Raw genomic sequence first — 26,271 nt, 5'->3', positions numbered from 1 at the left:
TGAGCTTTCTGGTCAATTCCTATTTCATCACTAAACCACATTATAAAATAATTTTCTGTGTGCAAATTAAAGTGACACTTTCCTAAATCTTCAACTCAAACATAATTAGCTTTGGCAGCCTTCACTATGTTGAAATTTGAAGCCACCAGTACAAACCATATAATTTCTTGAAGAAAACATGATGGGTGGCAAGGTCCTTAATAGTCTTGACAATGACTGTCTGGGGTTTTTGGATTTTCAAAGACAAAAGTAAAAACAAACAAGTGGGACTACGTCAGTCACATTAAAAGCTTCTACAAAGCCAAAGAAAACCATCAACAACATGCAAAGCCAACCTACAGAATACATGTATTCTTATGTTGTACACCTTAAATTAATACAATGTTATACATCAATTATATCTCCATAAAACTGGGAGGGAAAAATACTAGCAGGACAGATGGATAATGTAAAATATCCAAAATCACTTAGCTGGAACTTTTAAATCTTTGCCATTGCATTTTATTTAGTAAGGAGATGGTATCTAATGCTCCATAAAATGGTGACAGTAATACTAATGGAGCTTGGAGCCCTGACTTGGGATTAAGTACAGAAAACTACCCTTTCGTGCTTTTCCACTCAGACCCTCTTTGCCAACTATGCTGTTCTAAGGCTAAATGATCCTTTGATACAAGAGTAAGAAATTAAAATAGGAAAAGATTTGTCCTCTGTCAGGCTTTCCCTAGAACAGAGAAAACGGTTCAAGGTTTCAAAAGACTTCTCTGCATAGGGAAGGGAAGTAAGAGAGTATCAGCTGCAATATCAACAAAGGTGAAAGTAAGCAAAAGCAAAGTGAGTGCTCAAACTGCCAGGACAAGAAGTCATTGTGCTGATCAGGTGCTAGTAAACCGGGAAGAAATTTAAAGATAACACCATTAATGATAATCAGATGATAATCAAGGATGATTGTAATCAAAGTATAATGATTACTACCAAGAGTTTTAAGGATTAAGGACACAACTTTAGTTTAAGGACAGAACCAAGACTTCAACAACCAAGCCATTTAATTCAACAAAGATTGATCAATAATTATAGATCACTTACTGTCCAAGGCCACAGGGATCCAAATTCAAATCAGACATTTTCCCTGCCTGCATGGCGCTCACTGTCTGGCAGGATGATGACAGACACTCAACAAAGACTTGCTGCAGTTAGCTGTCTGAATAAGGTGCTATGGGGAACACAGAGCAAGGAGCATGGCAAAACCCTCACAAACACATGGTATTTGATCCAGATCTTAAATTTTAGCAGGAGAAGAGAAGGAAGAACAGGACAGTCTAGGTAAGAGTTCAGCATAAGTAAAGGCGGGAAGACACTACCATATACCAGCAGGGCCAGAACGTAGAGTCTTTGGAAGACACAGAGGTAAGAAGACAGGCCAGGCAAGAGCAGCAGAGTCTTAAACCCCATACTATGAAGTTCAGACTCAAATTACCAATCGTCCCTGACCACAGACGGTTTGCATTTTTGTTTTAAATTTTTTTATTGAAGTTCAATTTACCAACATTTAGCATAACACCCAGTGCTCATCCCACCAAGTGCCCCCCTCAGTGCCCATCACCCAGTCACCCCAAACCCCCACCCACTTCCCCTTCCACTACTCCTTGTTCATTTCCCAGAGTTAGGTGTCTCTCATGTTTTGTCACATTCACTGATATTTTCACTCATTTTCTCTCCTTTCCCTTATTCTCTTTCACTATTTTTTATATCCCCCAAATGAATGAGACCATATAATATTTGTCCTTTTCCCATTGACTTATTTCACTCTGCATAATACCTTCCAGGTCCCTCCATGTCGAAGCAAATAGTGGGTATTTGTCGTTTCTAATGGCTGAGTAATATTCCATTGTATACATAGACCACATCTTTATCCATTCATCTTTTGATGGACACTGAGGCTCTTTCCACAGTTTGGCTATTGTGGACATTGCTGCTACAAACATCGGTTATATTGGCAGGTGTCCCGGCGTTTCACTGCCGCTGTATCTTTGGGGTAAATCCCCAGCAGTGCGATTGCTGGGTCATAGAGTAGTTCTATTTTTAACTCTTTGAGGAACCTCCACACAGTCTTCCAGAGTGGCTGTACCAGTTCACATTCCCACCAACAGTGCAAGAGGGTTCCCCTTTCTCCACATCCTCTCCAACGTTTGTTGTTTCCTGCCTTGTTAATTTTCCCCATTCTCACTGGTGTGAGGTAGCATCTAATTGTGGTTTTGATTGGTATTTCCCTGATGGCCAGTGATGCGGAGCATTTTCTCATATGCTTGTTGGCCATGTCTATGTCTTCCTCTGTGAGATTTCTGTTCATGTCTTTTGCCCATTTCATGATTGGATTGTTTGTTTCTTTGCTGTTGAGTTTAATAAGTTTTTTATAGATCTTGGATACTAGCCCTTTATCTGACAGGTCAGTTACCCAGGGCAATGTACACATTTAATGCAATCCCTATCAAAATACCATGGACTTTCTTCAGAGAGTTGGAACAAATCATCTTAAGATTTGTGTGGAATCAGAAAAGACCCCAAATAGCCAGGGGAATATTAAAAAAGAAAACCGTAGCTGGGGGCATCACAATGCCAGATTTCAGGTTGTACTACAAAGCTGTGGTCATCAAGACAGTGTGGTACTGGCACAAAAACAGGCACATAGATCAATGGAACAGAATAGAGAATCCAGAAGTGGACTCTCAACTTTATGGTCAACTAATATTCAACAAAGCAGGTTTGCATTTTTTAAATTTGTGTAACACATAAAATTTATCATTAGAAACATTTACTATATTCCTAATGTGTGAAACCACACCACTATCCAGTTCCAGAAAACTTCAAGCATTCCAAAAAAACACCCTATATATATTAAGCAATCACTCCTCATTTTCCCCTGGCAACCACTAATCTGCTTTCTGTGCCTATAGGTTTGCCTATTCTGGATATTTCATATAAATGGAATCATAAAATATACGGCCTCTTCTGTCCAGCTTCTTTCACTTAACACAATGTTTTCAAGGCTCATCTACACCATAGCATCTATCAGTACTTAATTCTGGATGAATAATGCCTCATTGTATGAGTATACCATATTTTCTTTATCCATTCATCAGTAGATGGACATCTAGACTCTTTATACTTTTTGGCTATTGTGAATAGTGCCACTATGAGACACTGGTGTACAAGTTTTTTTTTGAACACCCGTTTTCAATTCTTTTGAGAATGTACCTAGGAGTGGAATTCGTGGGTCATAGGATAATTCAATGTTCCAGTTACTGTAGAAGTACCAAACCCACTGATGGTTTTCAGGCCAAGGAATGGCATCTTGGGATTGAGGGTTTAGCCAATGATAGCCCGTGGCTGGTGAAGGATAGAAGAAACGGGTGAGTGAGTGAAGACCAAGAAGCCATCCATGACACTTCTGCACTAGTCAGGAGTAGAAAGCTTTAATCCATGGTAGGGGAAGTGACCACAAGAATGAAGAAAGAGAAAAGGGTAGATTTGAGGTACATTTCTGAGGCAGAATGAGTAAGAAGTTGATGAACAACTAAATATGGGAAAGGATGGAAGAAATTTTATTTGTAGTTCTATGTTAGATCATGAATCACATGTTGACAATGCATTTCCTTGGACGGATGCTGGGCTTCAAAGAGGAGTCATGTCTTAGTGACCCTCTAATCTCCAGTGCTTTGAACAGGGAAACTGCTCCATAAGTGACCAAAGAACAGTGTCATTTCTGGCTGAATAATGATGCCTGCCATTATTCAGAAGAGAATGGACAGATCAGTACTGTTGATGAAGGGTTAAGAGGACTTTCTACTCTTTGAGAAACAGGATGGATAGTGATGCATGTCGTTGAAACAAGGAATGCTGAAATGGTTTAGACAGATGTTTATGGAAACAGAAAAGGATGTCCAGTAGACAGCTAGAAATTAAGAGAAAAGTCTCAGGGGAAAAAATTGGGACAAAAGACAATATTTTGACACAGGCTATTGGTAGCTTTACTCATTAGGATCTCTCATTTAGATATCTAATATCTAAATCAACTCCTAATACTTCATATATCAACTTCATAAATCAACTCAAAATATCGTAATACAATGGCATAAATATCTTCTCAGGAATAACTTGGGGAAAGGAATACAAACAATGATGTGGGATGTGGCTTAATCTAAATTATGCCCACAGCGAGGACTCAGGCATACCCGGCACATCTCATGTTAGCAGAACATGCAACTTTTGAGTATCTACTTTCCTAAGACTGCACTGGAAAGGAGGGCTACTATGAGAAGTCTGGATAAAAGGAAGATAATATAACCAGAGTATAGGGAGGACAGCATCATGTCTCTTTTGGGCAAATAACATAAGCTCAGCTCCAAGAACTCAGATCTGACACCCACTTGAGAAAAGGGCCTCCTTCGAGTCAAGGAAACAATGTATGTGAGAAAAGCTGTGATAAATGGTGTCATTGGCTCTAATTCTTTGTTCTTCCCTAATTCCACATCCTTTTGCCATGTAACTTTGCAGTGCCTCCCACTGAGAGACACTCCGCCCTATTCTTAACTCTGTGCCCAGCCATTTGACATGGTTTGGTCAATGGGACCTGAGCAAGTATGTTGCCAGCAAAAGCTTGCAAAGCTTTCTCTTTCATGACAGCACACCAGGGCTAACTTACTGGAGTATGGAAGACTTGTGGAACAGAGCAGAATCATCTAGTTGCTCCAGCTGAGGTCAGCTCAGATTGGCCAACAGTCAGCCAACCCTGAATGAACCCCACCCAGATCAACAGAGCCACGGAATTCCAGACGCACAAGTAAATGCTTATTAGTGTTGTATGTCACTGAGGTTTTGCGGTTGCTTGATATACAGTATTATTGTGATAATGGTCAATGGAAGCAGGATCCTTTGCCACAGTTCTTTGTTAACTCACTGTGGAAATTTCAAAGAACATAGAGCCCATTTGTGGGATCCAGCTCTGAGACAGTCCCATTGTCACAGGCATCATGGAGGATTTAAGGAACATTAATAATCAGTCTTCAAAGAAATAGTTTCCTTATACAATAGATCTTGCACATATCTAAGAAAAAATGGTTCCTATGACCCCTACATGGTTTCAGAAGGATTCAAGGTAATAATGTTTTTCAATTTCTAAGCTGCAATTCTTTAGTAGGAATGACATCAATTTAATGGATCTTAATGAGCACTTTGGGGCGGGGGGGATGAATGGAATGAAAAATAGCAGAAAATATAACAAATAATAAAGCTAAGTGTCTTTTGAAACTTTTTTCAGTGGAGATGGAGGGAGGGCAGGATCACAATACAAAAGTATTCCTCACTCTAGGTGAGAGTCAAAAACAAAACTTGAAAGCCATAAGCTGAGAGAAGGTAGCTGAATAGTATTTTAGAAGCCATGAAACTGGGCAGCCCAGCCCAGCCAACCTGAAGAGGCAGCAAGAGAAGGACAAGAAGGAATCGGTGGGCCAGGGTAATGAATAGCGGCTTTCACCCACATTTTAGGATTTTTAAAAACACCCCTGTCTACCGTACCTCATAAAAGCACCGTTTCACAAATGAAGAAATCAAGGCTCGAAGAGGTCGATCCCATCCCATGAAGGTAACAGGATATGTGACACAGCTCTGGAGACAAGCCGGGTTTCTGGTCTCCACGTTCCCACCAGAATCCTCACCAGCTCCTATGCATCCTCGAGGTCGCGCTCAACCTGCTGCCACACTCAGGGACTGCACCTGCTCTCCAAGTCTGGAGCACACACCCTGACGTCACACTCCCTAGTGGGCTTTGGTTCTTGGGCACTTGGGGCGAGTCACCGCCGCCCCCGCTGCGGGAGCAGGGATTCCCCTGCGCCTCCAGGTGGCTGGGCTCACCCTTGGCTGCCCTGCAGTGCCCCTCCCCTCCGCTGCACCTGCGCCCCCTGCTGCACCTGCGCTGGGGCTCCCGGGACCCCCCACTGCACCTGCGCTGGGCCTCCCGGCCCTGCTGCTGCACCTGCGCCCCCTGCTGCTCTGCGCTCCTCCTGCCACCTCCATGATCCACCAGCATCCTCGGCCCCCGCCTCCACCGTCCGCCAGGAACCACCCCCCCCACCCCGCCCCCCAACACCGAGGCCCCAGCCACACCCAGGCCAGTGGCTGCGCTGCACCCCGCCAGCCGCCCCCCACCCGCGAGAACCCCCACTAGTGTCTGTCACCGAGCGGACCACACATTCTTATCATCCTTCCTTAAGGTCCACAGCGCCCACAGGCCCGCACCCCCACCATTCCGCAAGGGCCCGGCTGCCCTGCCACAGCACACCCCGCACCCGACGCGGTGCCCGACACACAGCAGGCACCTGGCAGGGCAGCTGTGAGCACGCACGGATCACACCACCTCTGAGGAGAGACGTTCAGCCAACTCTTACACTCTCCAACTAGAACCATAAGTCAGGGGTGGCCTTATTCTCCGAAAAAGAAGAAAACTGTGCAAAGTTTCCAAACACAGAGGCTCATGACAAGGTGAACAGGACCAGAGGGGGGCTCCTCGGTCCTTCGGCGGCCTCTGCTGGAGAAAGCTACCAGCCCAGCCTGAATCCAGGGCTCAGAAGATCTGCCCAGATGCTGGGCCTCTTTTTCCACAGAACCAAGCCCTGATCCTCTACCCAGTCTTGGCCTTCAAAATTATTTACAGTCTGGCTAGTGCCAACACACCTGCTGAATTCCGATGAGCACACCTCAAGTGCCCTCACCTACTTCAGCTCGGCACCCTAACAACCAAGCTGCCAGCGTCTCCTCCCCAACCTGCCGAGCTCTGCGGGACTTACTTCCCCAGGGCTGGAGAACTCCACAGCTCCTCCCCACACCTGCCCGGTTGTACCCTCTTCCTTCACTGCAACCAGCCAACACGCTGGGTGCCAGCTGCGCCACCCTACTCCCCCAGCCGCTACAAAGTGTCGGCACTCTATGGTGCTCAGCTGGGCCTCTCTTGAGGCCTTGCTCTCAAAGCAAAGTTCTCAAAGTCAGTCCCTTCCCAGCAGCAGATTGCATTCAGGCGATGATGGGAGGGTCCAAAAGCCCCATGGTGGGACAATTCTGTAGGGTCATCCCAGCTCCGGATCTCCCTTTGTGATGGGCTGAGTCCTTTGTGCAACATTACAGTCCAGATCATCTCTCTAATCTTCCACCCTTCCATCCCCCCTACACATACACACAAACACACACACACACACACACACACACTCACCTTGATCCCAAGGGCTCTCCGCAATAAACTTCTTACATGTACATCTCTGGTTCAGCATCTATTTCCCAGGGAGCCCAAACTAAGATAACTAAGTTCCCTCTCAAGTCAGTACCATGGTGGTTGGGTTTTTTGTTTGGTTTTTAGTGTCTAAACATTTATACTCATAGGTCAATAATTTTCCCATCCCAAGCAGACCTTCCACTTAAAGCTGGGGGTAAAGAAAATGTCTTTACAGAGCACGGTTTGGGGAACTCAGAGGCATGTTTTGATCAAAACAATACTACCAAGATTCTTCAAGAATATCCCTTCCTTTCACAGCACCTGCTTGTTGGTAACCATATGCTCTTTGGTATAATATTGTTATCTGCATCTTGTACTAAATTCCAAGCTCCACAACCATCACATGGGAGCTTGTTAGAAATGCAGAATCTCACCCCCATCCCTCCACAGCTACTAAGAGGATCTGGCTCTCCGGGTGATTTTCATTCACATTAAAGTTTGAGAATCTAGGGATCCCTGGGTGGCTTAGCGGTTTAGCGCCTCCCTTCAGCCCAGGGCATGATCCTGGAGACCCAGGATCGAGTCCCACGTCAGGCTCCCCCTAGGGAGCCTGCTTCTCTCTCTGCCTGTGTCTCTGCCCCTCTCTCTCTCTCTGTCTCTCATGAATTAATAAATAAGAAATCTTAAAAAAAAATAAAGTTTGAGAATCTCTGGTCTAAGCTCCGAAGCTTCAGTATCATATTTTAACTTTAAGGCATTACTCAGGATCTCCACTCACTCACATACCACATCTATTAATCACAAGTCCAATTAAACCTATCTCTAAAATGCCCATCATATCCACACCTTTGGACTGTTTCAACCAGGCCCGCTTATCTCTTGAGGACAACACTTTGAGTAGCAGGAGCTTAGACAACTAGATGAATAGATGACTTTATTGTAGCATCTGAATGCCTTTGATTCTAAAATATATTATTCTTTACAAATCAAATTAAATACAGCCTTAAGTCAAGCTTTTCAATTTCTTATACCAGAAATCCTCAAGTAACTTCATAGCTGCATCATTTAATTGACTTTGTCCTCATGTGCCATTAATCACTTCTTGATTCACTGGTGTCTTTAATCTTCTAAAACTAAATAACCACCACACACAGGGAAGGAATTAACAAGATTGTGCTAGAATCAGAAATCAAATGACAGGGCAGGGCCTTGAATTCTGAAAAGAACAATATAGCCAAATTTAAGAGAACAAAGGGAAATTAGGAACTCTGAAGAGAGCTCAGCAATTTATGTCTCTGAGTCAATTCTCTTGTCAAATGAATATTTCCAGTGATCCTCTTAGTCCTCAAGTGCAGGGAATCCCCAACTAATGTCAGTTTTTCTAAGAAGTGGCATATACATGGTGGTTAAGATTTTGGATCTGAATGCCAAAAAAAATTAGAAATACCAGAGTGACAGCTGAGAGAACCCAATTACCTCGTGCAACAGTATCTCTATGAACAACGCATTCAGTGTTGAACCTTGAAGGGAAGGACACAACTACTCTCAGCTGCCCTGGAATCAACCTTGGCACGCTGACCCACTGCCTAGAACATCAGCCCCTTACCTAACCAACCTCCACTCAAATGCCTGCCCTTCTATTGTGATACCTTCTACCCAAACAGTGTTCCAGAAAACCACAAATCACCTTCCAAAAAACCAGGACAAGTGGTTTGACTTGTTATGACCACCCAACTTATACAGGTTAACCATCAGACACACATTTCACATAAACCTTACCGGGAAATCTTTTCCATAGCATACAATTAAAATTGAAACACTCCTGGCACCTTGGTGGCTTAGTTACGTAACCGACTCTTAGTTTCGGCTCAGCTCGTCATCTCAGAGTCCTGAGATCCAGCCCCAAGTCAGACTCAGAGAGGAGTCTCACTCGAGATTCTTTTTCCCTCTTCCTCTGCCCCTCCCACCCTAAATAACAAACAAAATCTTTAAAAAAATTGAAACACTCCTTCAGGGACATTTTGACAAAAGGAACCTTTTTTTGTTGTTGTTGTTGTTGTTGTTAGAAGTTTTTTTTTTTTTTTTAATTGTAGTTGACACACAATGTCACATGAGTTTCAGGTGAAAACTTTTAGAAGTTTTATTTTTTATTTTTTTATATTTCTTTTTTTTTTTAATCAAAAGGAACATTTTTAAGGCAGAGGAAGAAGCAGGTGTGTACCCACTCCATTAAAGAAGATTCATAGAGGGACGCCTGAATTGCTCAGCGGTTGGAGGTCTGCCTTCGGCTCGGGGCATAATCCCGGGGTCCTGGGATCGAGTTCCACATCAGGCTCCCCAGGGAGCCTGCTTCTCCCTCTCCCTGTGTCTCTGCCTGTCTCTCTGTGTGTCTTTCATGAATAAATAAATAAAATCTTAAAAAAAAAGAAACCATGAACGAATGCAATGAAGAGCAGCTACAAAGGGTCTAGCTTTTACCTGTATACCTATAGGTAAATATTATTAATCCAACTACATCAATAATCATGTTAAATGTCTAATACATCACTTGGAAAATGTCCTGTTTTCTGTAGCTGTCCTTCCACTACTCTGTATCGTGAACTGAGCTGGGCTAACACTTCAAGCAGAGCTTCTGGATTTAGTCTGACTGGTCACACAGTATGCAAGCAGGGGCAGGTCTGTGGGCATCTCTTGGCACCTCTAATAGGGAGACTATTCATCTCCCAGCTGGGTCACTTTACTCTCATGGTCATATCAGGAGCTCAATTTGCAGGGTCACTCTTTGTGGCACCTTACCTCTGAAATTTAAAATTCTCCTGTTTCCTTCAGCATCAATTCTGAGTGTATCTAGTCACAATTTTGTTGAAAGAAATTAAATTCATGCTATTAAATAGATGCCCCTTCTAAAGTACTCTGTATTTCAGACAAATCCATGGTATCACCTTAGTCTGGTGTATCTCAGGTTTTCAGAGTTCACACATAAAGCAGCACTGGTAAGCTTACGAGGTCACTAGGAAAGGTAAATGAACATCTCCCATCCCACGTGAGACATAGTGCTGTGCTTAGACTGTGAGTACACAGGTAAGAGCTAGGCTCTTGGGAAGTGATCACCACTTTGAAACAGAGAATAGTCATTTACATCTTCCTTCCCTTTCACAAATGAGGGACATATTTATTTTTAAGATTTTATTTGCTTATTTGAGAGAAAGAGAGAGAGAGAATGCATGAGCAGGGGAAGAGGCGTGGGAGAGGGAGAAGCAGACACCTCAAGAAGAGGGAGCCCGATGCAGGGCTCAATCCCAGGACCCTGGGATCATGACCTGAGCCCAAGGCATATACTTAAATGACTGAGCCACCCAGGCGCCCCATAAGGAACATATTTAAAATCCATAAGAAATGTTTGGAATTCACTAAGGATCTCTTTCTAAAACCCAAATCTACCAGGAGACCACTAGGGGGAAAGTGGGGAGGCATGATGAGGCATGAGGCATGCAAAAGACAGGCAGGAGGAGGAGAGCATGACACAAAAGGTGTGAGTTCTCACTTTTTCCTGTGTAGAGAGATGCAAGGAGATTACCACAGGTCTTGGACACAAATGGAGCAGCTCTGATTTATGACATCACCTCAGAGGGCTATAAAGTGGGAGCCAGCAGGCAAGTATCACAGGCGTCACCTTGGGGCTCCTGGGTGGCTCACACAGGTAAGCATCTGACTCCTGGTTTCAGCTCAGCTCATGATCTCAGCATTGTGGGATCAAGCCCCACTGTCAGGCTCTGCCTCTGCAGGGAGTCTGCTTGAGATTTTCTCTCCCTCTGCCCCTCCCCCAGCTCATGCTGTCACTTGCGCTCCCTCTCTTTCTCTCTCTCTCTTTCTCTCTCTCTCTCTCGCTCTCGCTCTCACTCTTGCTCTCTCTCAATCTGTCTTAATAAATAAATAAATCTTATTTTTTTAATGACACCAAATGTGTGTGTGTGTGTGTGTGTGTGTGTGTGTGTGTGTGTAGGGGGGGGGGGGATCTCCCTCTTTGGAAAGAAATTCCCTCCATATCCATTCGATGAGGATACAGTTTGCAAAAGGCTCTTGTTAAAGATAAGGTCAAACTCATTACAACCCACAAATACATTCTCAACAATTAGGTTACCAGCTGACTCCCACTAAGCAGAACTCCAAAGAACAGGGACAGGTTCAATTGACGTAAGTCAATGATTTTTAACCGGGGACAATTTTGCGCACACACACACACACACACACACACACACACACCAGGGACATCTGGCAATGTTTGGAGATATTTTTGGTTGTCATAATGAGCATCCAGAGGGATAGAGGCCAGAGATGCTGCTAAACCTCTACGGTGCACAGGACAGCCCCCACAGCAAAGAATCACTCTGCTCAAAACGGTCAATAATGACAAGGCTGAGAAACTGATCAAGTGCACGAGAAGAGAAAAGGCCTAGGTGCAGCATGAAATAAAACTTAGGAAGAGTTTAAAGGACAGGAAGAAATACAGAAAAGGGAAAATCCAAAGTGCCAAAGGCACACTTTATCAAGGATAGCCTCAGAAAGAACAGAGCCCTAGAAATGCCACAATGGCAGGGCCCGTTGCAAGGGCAGGGTGCAACACCTAGGAAGAGAAACACAAAGGAAGGAAGGAAGTAGCATGAAGAATGAATGATGAACGTGAAACAATGAGTTAGTGACCATGTCGCATGCATTGCACAATGTTTAGCAGCATTCCTGGCCTCCAACACCCGAGTAGCTCCTCCTCACTTGGGTCAACCAAAAACATCTCTTGACATTGCCGAATGTCCGCCAGAAACAAAATCAGTTTTGGTTGAAAACTATTCTTCTAGAGAGTATCCTTTGGAATTAAAAAGATATAGTTTCCCCTCATTATTTCTTTCATCTTGGTCCTTCCTTCTAGGTTCAATTTCCTTCTTTTCTAAAACAGGCTTTTCAGTCATCCTTTCACTAGGGGTGCATGGGGTATACTTTCCCAATCTTTTTCCAAAAGAAAAATGTTTTAAAGCTGACCTCCCTCTTCAGTTATCATTTAGCTAGATTTATAATTCTGAATTGACTGTTACTTCCTTCAGTACTTTTAAGACATCAATCTACTATCCTCTGGCCATTATCACTACTATTGGAAAGTCTACCCTCAGTTTGTTTCTCATTTGTAAGAAATCTGTTTTTTCCCCTGAGAATTCTAATATTTTTGTTACTGTGTTTTGCTAACTCACCAGAATATGTTTATAATATGTGGATTTAATTTTACTTATTTTTCTTGGCACTCATTGTGTTCTTGAATCAAAATATTTGTATCTCTCGTCAATTCTGGGAAATTATTGTTGTTGCTTTTTAATATTCTATGTCTCTCCATTCTTTCTATTCTCTTAATCCATAAAAGGATTTCTATTCATTGCATGTTGGACTTTCTCATTCTGTCTTCTATATTTCAACCTCCTCCTTCTCGTTTTTCTGCCTCCTATCTCTCTATTCTGCATTTGGATTTCTTCAGCTCTATCTTCCAGGCCTAATTGTCTCTTCCACTGTGTCTAATCAACATTTGAAACAGTCATAGAAAATACACTTCCTATATGCCAGGCTCAACAATGACCAAAAAATGCATGATTAAGACACCAATTCTCAATAGAAGAACTTTCCATCTAGTAGGCCAGCCACACACAAAAACTATTCTGCAGTCTAACAAGAGCAGAATTCAAGATGTCAATAGGAGTTGCCAGTGGAAACAGAAAGAGCGATTAAATATGCTGAGGAGAAAAAAAGAATTCACAGAGGAGGTCACCTGTTAGGTACATCTGAAGAAAAAAATTTCCTAGGAGGAGAGTATAAGGAAGGGTATCCATACAAATGGCACAGCATGTGCAAAATTGTGAATCTTTGAGGAACAGTAAAGAATACCATGTAACTACTGCATGGATGCATCTGAAGAGGGTGGTGAGAGATGTTAGGGGGTCAGGTAAGCTAGTCAGGAAGGCCCTCAAGTACCATATATGAAGGGTTTAGACTTTATTCTGTTGGCCATGGGGAAATAACACAAGTTTTCACAAGTGGCAGGAGAGGGCAGTAATGGAAGAAGGAAGAGAGAAAGACAGAGAGATGGATTTGGACAAGTGAACCCTGTGGACATGGAAGAATTAAGATGTAGGGAGGCTGGCTTTAAGACTGCTGTACTAGTCCAGGTAGAGATGATGAGAATTTGAGCTAGTCTCTGTTAGGGATGATGAGAATGCTCTTAATTGAAGATATTTCTCAGGTAAATATAATGCATGTGTTAGCCAGCTGGCTCTGGAGGCAGATCGCCAGCAGAGAGTTGAGCATGAGGACACCAACTTCTTGGCTTAGGAGTCTGGACAGACTGTGACACCATTAAATAGAGTAAGAAAATCAACTCTGAGAGCTACCAGGAGAAAGTTCCTTTAGTGGCACGTAATTTTGAGATGTCTGGGATACATCCAGGCTGAAAGTTCTGGAAGGCAAATACATCTTTAAAGCTTGGCAGGGAAATCAGACAGGGCAATAGCACTTTGGAGTCATCAGCATGCTGCTGGACACTGAATACAATGGGAGAGAGTGACTGAGAATCAGCTAGAGGCAGAGAGTGACCAAAAATGCAAGTCATGTGCTGGTAGTGAAGCAAGTTGGAAAGCTTGATCATCAAAAACTGGGTATCAAATCTACCCAGAATGTCTGAGACAGAGCCAGTTCCCAGACTTCCCTCCTATGGTTCTCCCAAACTCATCTTATTTTAATTGAAGAAATAATTTAGTAACATCTTTTGTGCTCAATATATTTTCATGAATATATCTTCATATTATATTTTTATAATAGCATATTTTAATACTTTATTATTTATATGTTAATACTATGTTAATGAAATAATAACAAAAATGTGTATGTGATCACCTAATGTTAAATCTTCTATCTTAGCACTTACCGCACTGAATTAAAATACTATATTTGCTTATATGTCTCCTCTGGCAGACTTTGAGCTCCTCAGGGGTGACACCTTATCACTTTTGTATTCCAAGGACTTATCACAGTACATGGCATGGAGTGGGAATTCGGTGTGTATCAGAGGATGGATGGCTAGAAGGATGAAAATGATGCAGCCAGCCAGACAATGGAGACTGTTTTTCCAACTTAACCTGCCTCAATTTATTTACTGATTAAAACATTCTCCACCATAAGGAAGGGGTGCCATGTCCAGGGCCACCATGCAGTTTCATAGGCTGTTCACTGTGCAAGGTGGCAAGTAGGGTTAGGTAAAGTCAAACCTAGAGAACCTATTGTAAGAGTTAGTCATGCAATAATGGGAAAGGATGATGGCACAGGATGATGGCAAGAGTAAACAGAGCTCAGTAAAAGGAGAATTCCAGAAACTCTAGTCATTTTGTGTCTTTTTAGTTGCTTCTAGAATTGTAGAGTGGGTTTATTAAATGGAAACATTATTTTTAAATATGTTTGGAGAAATTCTTAAGCATAAGAAAACTCCGACAATCAAGAGAGAAGTGTAAAGTGATTTTGTGACTAAAATGGGTTGGCTCCTCCAACATCAGACCTACAGCCTTGCAGAAGAGAGATGGCTTAGAAATGTGAAGGGATAGCTGGCACAGCCTGGAATCTTTAGGAAATTCTGGTGTAGTGGAACCACTTGTCTCACCCTAGAGGTTTCTTCAAACTAGCAAGGGAAGCAAAAACTAAAATATAAACAAATAATAACATCAACCTTATTAAAAAAGAAAAAAGAAAGTAAGGAGAAAGGAAACTGGATGCATTCACACAGAAATATGTATTAAAATCAATAAATTGTTGTAAAAAATCAAACAAATATATTTTGATTACATATAATCAAAATTGAGACTTACAGAAGCTATACTAGCATCTTTAATTTTCTATAATAAAATACTACATGCTCATTTAATATATCTGTAAATGCTGAGGATAACTTTATAAGCATAGAAATAAAAATAATAATAAACAATTGGGTGGGGAAAAAATCCAGAATTTTATTGCTAATGGAAAGTTCCCAGGAACGAAGAAAACTATGGGCTTTTAATTTGTTTTTGAAAATCTGCGAGTTAAAAATAGAAACCTCCTCTAGAAATTGGATCGCTTCTGAGGATGGCACTCTGTGGAAAGAAAAAGTCAACTTGTGGAGAAACGTGATAAAATGTTAATCTGGCAGCTGCCAGTTCATGCTCCTCTTTGCCAAAGAAATGCCAGAACCCTGCAGCTACCCTGGCCAAAAGCAGCACTGCAGTTTTTTTAACTTCAGACTTTATTAAGCTTTTAAAGTAAGCACAGAGTCCTTTTTCATTCACAATTACATCAAGACCCAGGAAATTTTGAAGTTCAACCCAGAGCGTGGTTTTTCTACTCTTAAATCAGTCCTCAGTTAGGCCTGGAAAGACAGTTCGTGTATGCAAATGTCCCTTAACAAGCCAGGCAAGACCATCTAGCCACTTAACCGAAGGGAACCCCAAGGCATCTAGAGAAACCTCAGAAACCAAACTCTCCGGAGAGGGTGGCCTGCAGAACACAGACTGCTGAAGCTTACTCCCTGCCATGGACACAGCCTCCCCGGAGGGGGCCGGGGGGGGGCGAGAATGTGCATCGTTAACAAGTCGGTGGAGATCCTGCACATTTAGGGGAGCCTGCAGTCTCCTGTTTCAGACGTGGCTTTTGACAATCCCGAACTTCTGCAACATCAGCATCTCACCTCCAGATGGCGGCATCTATGAGCTGTTCAGTGTCATCCTGAATGTCGCATTGTCAACTTCATAGATTTATATTCCAGAACGGAGATTACCCGTTGGATTTGTCCGACTAAGCCATTACTTCTAAGTGCTATATCTACAGGAGAAAAATGTGGCAGGAGAGGTTTTTCATAATTTAAAGTGCCAAGTGAGACTTTAGAAATAAAAACAACGGGTTATCCTTGCATAAAGCATTCTTTAACTCATCTAAAGTGCAAGGTAAGTTATACATTTTAAGGCAATGTGTCGTGAGCATTTTTCTTGCCCTGGCTGTTTAAGTCATGACTCCCGGAGATCCCACAGATCGGCGGCTGGCAAACATTTTTCTGCAAAGGGCCGGACTGTAAATATCTTAGGCTTTGCGGGCCATACAGGCTCTGTCATAATTACTCAATTGGGCCATTGTCACTAAAAACCACCAGAAACAATAATACATAAATGAATGTGGCTATGTCCCAATACAACTTTATAATGAACAGTGAAATCTAAATTTCACATAATTTACATATGTCTCCAAATATCATGATTCTTTTTTTTCCAGCTTATGGTCTGAATATTTATCCCCTCATCCCCCAAATTCGTATGTTGAGATCCTAATACCTGAGGTGATGGTATTAAGGAGATGGGGCCTTCAGAAGATGTTTAGGTCAAAAAAAAAAAAAAAGAAGATGTTTAGGTCATGAGGGTGGAGCCTGCAAGAATAAGATTAGTGTTCTCATAAAAGGGACCTCACAAAGATCCCTCGCCCCTTCCACCGTAGGAGGATAACATAAGAAGTCTAAGACCTGACCAAGGGCCCTCACCTGGCCCCGCTGGCACCCTGATCTTAAACCTCCAGCCTCCACGACTGTGATAAATAAGTTTCTGTTGTTTATAGACCACCTGGTCCGGGTATTGTTATAGCAGCTACAATCAATACTAAGTCAGACTTAATGAATGAACGATGACACCAATCATTTTTTAAAAAGTAAAACCTATTCCTAGTTCTTGAGCCACACAAATAACAGGTGGACAGCTCAGATTTGGCTGACAGGCAGCAGTTAGCAAAGCCCTGACAAAGAGCAATGTGGTGGCACAGCACGACTTGCTAGTAACTAAGGTATTCAAAAATGATGTTTCTGAAGACTAGAGTGTAGTCCATGAAAGATGCCTCATCACTAAACAGAGAATTAAAGACATCAAACAAAAATTCATATGACAAAACTCAGAATTCTGATGGGGAGTTGATTTCCAGATGATGTTTACCCAATAGAACCAACACCGTGGTCAAATATTCCTAAACACATCTAACCTTCCCCCTGGTATGGTCAAGCTACCAAGGGCCAGTGAATACAGGGGAATTGTCAGAGTCCACAGCATTGTACAAGCAGAAATGCAGATGCAGTTTGTTCAGGGAAATGCGTGAAGGAACCTGTAAGTGCAAGCTCTGAATCTCCATCAGAGAGCCAACACTCTTACCTGTCGTGTCTTGACTGAGGGTTTCCTGGCTGCTGCTGCTGTAAGAAGGCACTGGAGTGATGGACAGTGAGGCTGGGCAAGATAGAGGTGTGGCCAGCTCAGTCCTGTGGGTGAAGGATCGATGGTACACAGGGATGCCTGCATCTTTGGAGATGAAGAGAGGCAGATCTGATGGGAGGGTGGGTCTGCCTTGTGCATATGGATTTTTCCAGTGGGTGAGCCCAATTGCAACAGGCCCAGCAACATCATAACCTGGAGAGACAAACACATCAGGTTAGAAGCAGCAAGCAAAGCCTCCTACCTTATCTGTTTCTGTATTTCCCAAAAATCTGAGCTATGACTCAAATTGAACACCACTTGAGACTTGAGATAAGGATGCATGTTACTAATAAGCAGACAGGGATCGTCACACTTAATGGGTTGTGTTCACCACTCAACATACGTTTAGTAAGTGCATACCATGTGCAACTGTGTAGTTGTTGCCCATAAGGAACTCAGAGTCCCATAAAGGAGATAAGTATGATGTTCATAATGAAAAAAAAATTACTGAGGGCCTACTATGTGCTAGATACTTTGCACAACTGACACTAATCCTCACAGCATGTGTACAAGGAGACTGTTACTATTTCAACTCCATGGATGAGGAAACTGGATCGCAACTTGCCCTAGGTCAAGCAGCCAGTAAGTGCCAGAGGCAGAATTTAAGCCCAGATCTGTCTGACTCCAAAATCTGTGTTCTACCTCGTAAACCACAACTCACTACAGTACAAAGTAAGTTGAAAGAAACAGTTTAAAGCAGTACAGAGAAGTTCCCGCAGGATCTCATGGGAGGAAGCGCTCCTAGTTAGAGGGACTAGGTCACGGAGAGGGTGGTATGAACTCAGCCTTATAGGCAAGGGCTGTGACCCAGAGGCCAGAGGAGACAGAGGGATACATCTGTTCTGCAGATATGTTTTATGTAGCCCGTGCTTGCCTTAACTGGAAATAAAATGCAAATTCAAATTAACAACAATAAAAATCTAGAAAGTCCTTAAGAGAATCCAGCTTTCTGGCTTCTCTTGAAACATCTCTCTTGATCTTCTCCTAAAGACAAGCAACACGGGACCCCATTCCCAGATGGCAAGTGTTGGCCAGAGTGACCACAGCAGCTCCCCTCTTCGAGTGCATGGAACGGAGGGAATTGCAGTGGGCCGCAGTTCCCATCACTCCCTAATTTCTTAGTTCCAGCCCACTTCCCTCATTTATCTTCCATTCCTGACTTCTCCAAGCCTTTATATTTGCAACCTGGGTAGAGAATTTAGGAATAGGAGTTTAATCTGGAAGGGAAATAAAAAGCAAAGATGGAAAGGTAGGTTGATATACAGGGTTGAGGGTCTTAAATGCCAATGTAAGAAAACAGAATTTTTTGGCAAGCAAAACAATATCCCTGAAAGTTTGTGAGCTGAGGATCCCATCATCGAATGGCAGCAGAAGTAGCCAGAATCTGTCCCTTCTCACTCTGGGTGGGTATCTCTCCTGGGAGGCCTCCCCTGTCACCCCCAAGGTTTTTGAAGCCTTTATGAAGGAACGGCCACTCAAGAGTGCTGGTGACGTGGGGACTGGAGGTGTCAGAAAAGAAAGTCTGAACTGGGGAGGGTGGGTCGAGGAATCAAGGAAGCCCAGAAGAGGTAACAAGGGAGGACACCTGTGTAGATTCTACAGCCTGAACCATGGTGTCAGGGGCAACCCACCCACACTGCACTGGAAATGCGGGAACAGGGTACAGGTCAAACAATCCCTGCCTACATTTTACAGCCAAGTCTTTTATTTTATCTATGCCTGGATCCCTCATGAACCGAACCTCCCTCAAGGTTTGACGGTGTGTCAGTTGTCTTTGAAACTCTCTCCCAAAGTCCGTTTGGCTCTTTTCCTCCCTCCTCTCCCACTAGTACCTAACACAAAGCTGGGCTCAGAGCTGGCACCCAGTAGATTCCACTGTTCACTGGGTTCCTAGATGCCAGCAGCCAGGAGATGATGCAACAAGCTGTAGATGCAGCAAGCTGTAAAGGAGAGGCTAGGGAGGCATTCTCAAGGGACCGAATGTAAGTGTGGACAGGAGAAAAGGAGAAGAAGTCCAAAGAGATACATGACGTGGACTAAAGAAAGGAGCTCAGGGCTACCAGGTAGGTCTGTCCCTCCCTAGCAAGATGTCTGAGAAGACTTGCGGCAAACAGAATTTCCTCATCCTCACCATGGCAGTCAGAACGACTGGCCTTGCAAGGGCTGAGTAAGGTTGGCTGTGTTTTTAGACACGAGGAGTTTGAGTTTCAGTGGAAGTATCTGTGTGGAAATATCTGGAAGGTAGCTGGGGGAAAAAATTTGGAAATGAGGATTAAGAGAAATAGGACCAGAGCTATAAATCTAGCAGTTACCCACATAGAAGTCATGGGTGAGGCCTAGAAACAAATAATATTTCGCTGGCACAAAATAATAAATCCACTAAAAATGTTAATACTGCCTAACACTTACCGGCATCATCCTAAGGGACTACCAGCACCACCTCATTCAAACCTCACAATAACCTTGTCAGGCAGATACTAATATTCTCATTTGACAGATAAGGAAACTGAGGCCAAAGGACATTATTACTTCTCCAAGAGCAAAGCTCCACAGAAGTAACAGTCAAGATTCAAGCCCAGGCTCACTGAAGACAACATGGGTGTGAAGAGAGCAAGTGGCAAGAGGGGTTCCAGGGGGCCTTGAAACGGGGCCCATCCCCCTACAAATCACCCTCATATTGTTTATTCCTTCCTGAACAACTTTTCACAGACCAATCCCAATGGACAAGAATGCTAGAGGAAAGGGAAATGGTGACACACTTGAGAATTGGCCTATCGGATTGTTTGGACTCTTCTGGGTAAGTCGCCTTCCTAAGAGGTGAGTTCTAGGATGTGGAACAGAGTGGTGATGAAGGTGAGTGCATCCCTCCTGAGTAAGGGCCCCAGGGCCTCCAGTGATGGCCAACAGGAACACAGATTCTCAGGGCTTGGAACTCTGAACCGAATGCTCCCGAGCCCAGGGCTGCCCTGGTCATGCTTGCTGGACTAAACCGCGGATGCAAATTTGTTGTGTGATCAATACTTTCCCAGAGCTCACTGGGCCCTAGAAATGAAATTCCAGGATTCTCCATTTAACTTGGCTTTCATTATGTTTGTATTAAAAACTTGAAGAGGCGTTACCAGGGAACCCTTTTACAGTAGAGTGACTATCAGACCATGTTTTTCCCTTGCCTGTTGCTTCATTCGGAAATGTGCTCAAACTCCTCTTTCCCTTTCCACATTCCCAAGCTCCTCTCTGGAGTCATGATACCAAATAGAGCACAGCACAGAAGTGTCATGTGTAAAAGTCCCAGGGAAATCTGGATTCTCCATAATTCCAGATTTTACCATTTCTTTAATAAAAGGATAGCTGACTTATCATGTATCGTTGATTTGAAAAGACATTGTTCACATAGCTAACAAGCTCCTCCCCCCCTTTTTTTGTTTAGAAAATGACCACATCATTTCCTTCAGAAATGGAGTTCTTTAGCAAAAATTTTAAACCATGCTATTGATAGAAATTAACTATATGATAATATCTGCATGATTATAATGGAATATAAACATACCAGCCTGGATTTGCAATGAGGTCAAAGTATTTTGAAGGGGTAACCAACCATCCAGGGGAACAGCTGGCGTCCAAATGTCCAAGAGCCAAGTAACAGAAATGTCACATTGGCAGCCAAGCCATTGTCCCTCATCCATCAACCTGTCCCTGGGCGGGGGGTGGGGAGGGAGTGGGGTCGGAGCAGGGGTTTCAGGTCCCTGGGAGTTCTAGGTCAACATCTCACCCAAAATTGTGAAAGGAGACATATAAGGAACATTCAAAACTGTAAGCTGTTTTAGAAAAAGCTGTTCATTAACTCTGATGTTTTAAAATCTCTCACACATGGGTAGAATCAGAGTTCACCATCAGAACATGAGGAGTTGTCCATGTCTCATGAATACATGGATTCCAGAAGGAGTCTTCTTCTGTTCCCAGTTGTCTTTGTCGTCATTGTTATTGTTCCTTAGCTGTTGTTTTGTTTGTTCGCCAACACTTCTTTGGACAGAACATGGGCTCTTGTATTCACAGGAAGCCCACAGGAATGCTATTTTCTTAAATGAAATGGATGAGTAAGTATTGAGTAAGAGAAGAACCCAGGTGCAGGAGATGAAAGAGAACAAAAAGAACTTTTAAAAAAAGAAACTGCTGTGTGACCCAGAGATCCGTCCTCCCCCTAGAACTTCAAGTCTAACTAAAGCTGTTCATTATTTTCTTCTTTTGCTATAAATATTGCTAAAGTTCTTTGTACCAGAGAGATGGTGGGAAGTGGGGGGGTGCCCGGGTGGCTCGGTGGGTTAGGCCCTGCCTCTGGCTCAGGTCCTGGGATGGAGCCCTGCCTTGGGCTCCCTGCTAAGCAGGGAGCTGCTTCTCCCTCTCCCACTGTCCCTCCTATGCTCATTCTCTCTCTCTCTCCCTCTTGCTCTCTCAAATAAATAAATAAAATATTTAAAAAAAAAAGACTGTGGGGCATGGACAGTGCCTGATGTCAGTGCAAAATCACCCTCTCCCTCCTCCCAGCAGAGGCCCACTTTGGGCATTCGGCATACCTACCCCCCCCCCCCACCATCAGCCACTGGGAAAGCTGACATTGCCCCCTTCCCTCCCCAGAAACTCTGACGTGTCCAAGGAGACTCTTACCTCCCCATCTCCCCTGCCAATGATGGGTTCAAGGTGGGGGGGGGGTCGTGAGATCCACCCCTGCCCAATGGGATAGGAGCAGTGTGTGGGGGCTTCAGGAGAAGGTGTCAGCTCCGCAAGGGAAAGCCCGAGGAAGGCTCCAAAGCTCCTCTCCTGTGATCATTGTGCCTGAACACAATGCCTGGAACAATGGCAGCTACCTGGCTGCTGTACTAACATAAACTCAACCAGAAGGCAAATGGAAGGAGATCTTTGGCAACATCATGGAGCAGCTTCCTGAACCCGTCCCAAGGACAAACATGCCTTTGGGCCTCCTGTTATGTGAAATAAATTTCCTTATGGTTTCAGACACTTTGGGTCAGGGAACTGAAGCAACATTAAAGAGCCTTTTGGTGACCCCATCACCTTCTGAGAAAACTGTGTGTCATGCCCACCTCCCCTCAGAGGCACCTCTGCACTGGGAGGACCTGCTGTATCATCATCTAGGGCTGCTGATGAAGGACTACAAACTGGGCAGTTTATAAAAAACAAATTTATTTTCTCACAGCTTTGAAGGCTAGAGGTCTGAAATCAAGATGTCAGCAGGGCCGTGGTCTTTCCGAAGCCTCTAGGGAGAGCCTGTTCCATGCCTTTCTCTTAGTTTCTGAGGTTGCTGGCAATCCTTGGCATTCCTTGACTTGCACACACATCCCTCTAATCTCTGCCTGCACCATCATGCAATGTTTTTCCCCGTGTGTCCATGTGTCTTCTCCTCTACACCCACCATACTGGATTAGAAGGCCACCCTAATGGAGTCTCTTCTTAACTTGATTCTATCTGCAAAGACCCCATTTCCAAATAAAGTCACATTCAGAGGTTAGGACTTTCAGGGGACACAGTTCAACCCATAACACGCTAACATGGTGGCTGAGGCTGACTAGACAAGGTACAACATAAAGACTTGGAAGAAATAGATACTTGGTCATTGAGATGACCAAAATATATTCTCCAGATACATCTGGTCTTCATCCACAGTTGCTGAAAATGTGTCAGAACCATAGAAGTGACATGGGTGTCTTGTTACCAATGAAGGCGATTTTTGGTGTCAGAACTGAATTGAAATATCAAAAACCCCGCTGGTGTCTAAAAATTGCTTGGTACTGGTGGGGGGTGGGGAGAACCTCCACATACATTGGACTTGGAGCTAGGAACCCAAGAAGACCAGGAAAGGATGCTAGGCCTGTGGCAAATAGCAAGAGCATTGTCCAATGGGCACTAGATTACCTGGGTTCAAATTCCAGCTGCTCCTACCCATGGATCCCTCTGTAACATGTTAACCTCTCTAGAATTTAGTTTCCTCATCTGAAAAAAATGGGGGAAATAATAGTATCTGACCTGGAAGATTTTTGTGACGAGTAAATGAGTAAGTACAGAAAAAGCACCCAGCACAGTGCTTAGCACCGAGAAAGCTCCCACGTGCTCCTCAGGCACCTCAAGTCTGACATAGCTACCGTCTAAGCCATCAAGTCCTCTTCCTGTCTGCTGTATTTCTAGGGGTGGCTCAGACCCCCTGTCACCCTGACCCAAAGTCTCAAGGTACACCTGTCTTTCCCCCAGCCAGTCAATGACTAGTCCTGCCAGCACTCCCACATCTCTACCTCCAGACCTGCTCATATCCCACCTCTCAAGTCCATTACTGTCCCATGTCAAAAGCAAAGTCACAGCCACTTATTCTGTTATGACACCAGACCCCCAGCCCCACGAAATCCGTCTTGTTCACCATCAGAATCCCTTTCATTCATGTATTCATCTTGTCACCCTCCTCCTCTGAACCTCCCTCTACTTAACAAATGTCTTTAGGAAGTGATTGCCAGTTATTTAGTGTTTTCAAACCAGGGTCCATGAACACTCCACAAGAACTTCTTTTTTTAATTTATTTTTTAAGAACTTTTCTTTTTTAATTTTTCATTTTAAAGTTAATCATTTAAAAAGTCATAGACACATATTGTGGACCCAGTTCTACCACTTAATTTTAGCACCTAGATTTGCTTTTGTGTTTCCATCAAGTTGGCACCAATCAGTAAACCCAGTAAGAGATGAGGCAGATGGATGTGGCCAGGCACCTTCATACCAAGGGAAAATCCAATAACCTCACCAGCATTTGCAGAGGTTTCATAGTAGACTGAACAGAGTTATCATGAATACCTAGCAAAAAAGCTGTACTGAACTCAGTGGAACTCAAAGACTCCACGCTGCTGCACCACACTGCATTACAAGTAACTGTCCCTCAGCAAAACAATGTCTAGCATATTAAATTAATGTGATATATTTGTAATATTTTTGCTTGTCAATGTTTTAAGTTTTACTTGTAAATTCAACTTGATTTGTATGGCTATTAATATGGCCATAAGGTTCCTATACTTAGTTTTATGTTTGAACACACTTAAGTATCATTATAATAATAAAAATAATTTAAATAAATTCTAGGGGTTCATAATTATTCTTTCTTTTTACAGGTGTCCACATTACTGAGTTTTGAATAGTACCCTCCTCATTTAGTCCCAATTAAACAAAATAATGTATATTAATGGCCAATAGCAGCAATAGATGAATACAAATCTTAAAAAGGAAATCAATTTTATAATTAAGCACATAATAATACAGGTGATATACAAATTAATGAATCAAAGCAAATGATGAAATGTTGGGCAAACATGGGGATTTTTTTTTTTTTTTTTGAGCTACCTGTGATCTATGCAAAAGCAGTAAGAATCCACAAGAGGGTGCTCTAGCAAGGTAAGTTCACTGAGTATTAGCTCTGATTCTGAAAATACAGGCCCCTGCTAATATGTTTTCTACTCCCTCCTCAGCAACCCCACCCCAGGCATTTCCAAGCAATAATAAGTTCTACAAAACAACATGTCAAAATTGCTCACCTATGGTGATCTGGCTGACACAACTGTAGTAGCTGCCTGTCGTCGCAGAGGAAAGGTTATAACTCCCACTGCTCACATCTCTGTCTGTTGAAAAAAAAAATAAAACAGAAGGTTGATTACACCCTGGTAGATACCCTGAACACAGCACAAATAAATGAGTGCTGGTAGGCTACCCGGCTCCCTGTTCTGGGACGTCTCAGGCGCCTTCCTTAGTTCGCTCATTGATGCTTAGCTAGTGCTCAGTGCCAGGTGCTTGGAACACCCAACAAACATCCCAGACTGTTGCCCCACACAGCAATCTCAGTTGGGCGCCACTATATATATATATATAATTTATATACACTTGACATGTGTATATAAACAGACGGGAAGAAGCAAGCTGAGAGGCAGAGAGACTCCTTTCTGGGGCCGCCGCAATCATCCCGCAATCATGACAAGTGAGGGCAGCCGGGCCACGGGGCAAGTGCTGCTGGGGACACAACAAAAGTGATACGGTGCCCTTCGGGGCTGAAGGTACAACAGCCCGCACCAAATTGTGAGCAGAAAATGTTCTAGGTGCAGAAACCCAAACACTCCACGGACACAGCATCTTAGTATTCTCCTCCACATCGCATCGCGCATGAGGTAGGACAGGGTAGGCATCACCCCCGTCCGCCCCACCCCAGTCTCTGACGGGAAGGCTGAGAGGTCCCCGGGCCCCAGGCTCACACCAGGCTAGAATGGAGCCCACATCGAGATCAGAATGACTTCAAATTGTGTATGAAACACAGCAGGGCAAGTGGTTTTAAAATATCAAATAAATATATATTTTCTAAGATAAAACTCTACCAGGTTAGAGACAAAGAGTCATTACGATAATGGTTACCAAACTGATCTAAAAGAACTATTTGAATATTATGTAATATTTGGAAAACCCTGATCTATAAAATGGTGAAAATCAAAGGTTTGAGGGGAAGAAATAATTATTAGGAGTTAAGCTAATTGTGCTCAAAGAGAAGGGTTTACAGAAACATTCTGAGAGTCAGATTTTAATGAGACCATGATGTGGACCGGGGTCAAGAAGATGGTATGGTGTGTGAATGCCCTTAGAAGGAAAGAA

At 43.3% G+C, this 26,271-nt stretch overlaps 1 protein-coding gene across 1 annotated transcript in view; it reads right to left on the bottom strand.

Annotated features, from left to right (window-relative positions):
* ANO4 (anoctamin 4) overlaps positions 1–25,251 on the bottom strand; it is a 404,339-nt gene extending 379,088 nt beyond the window's left edge. The window contains exons 1-2 of the mRNA XM_035699361.2: positions 25,173–25,251; positions 17,497–17,748 (exon numbers count right to left, since the gene is read on the bottom strand). The gene's annotated coding sequence lies outside the window, so the exon portion shown is untranslated. The remainder of the gene's footprint in view (positions 1–17,496; positions 17,749–25,172) is intronic.
* Positions 25,252–26,271: the final 1,020 nt, after the last annotated feature.

The sequence above is a fragment of the Canis lupus genome, chromosome 15, assembly GCF_003254725.2.
Source record: "Canis lupus dingo isolate Sandy chromosome 15, ASM325472v2, whole genome shotgun sequence".
NCBI lineage: Eukaryota > Metazoa > Chordata > Mammalia > Carnivora > Canidae > Canis > Canis lupus.
Note: the sequence above shows the minus strand (reverse complement) of the source record. Positions and strands in the feature narration are given on the sequence as shown.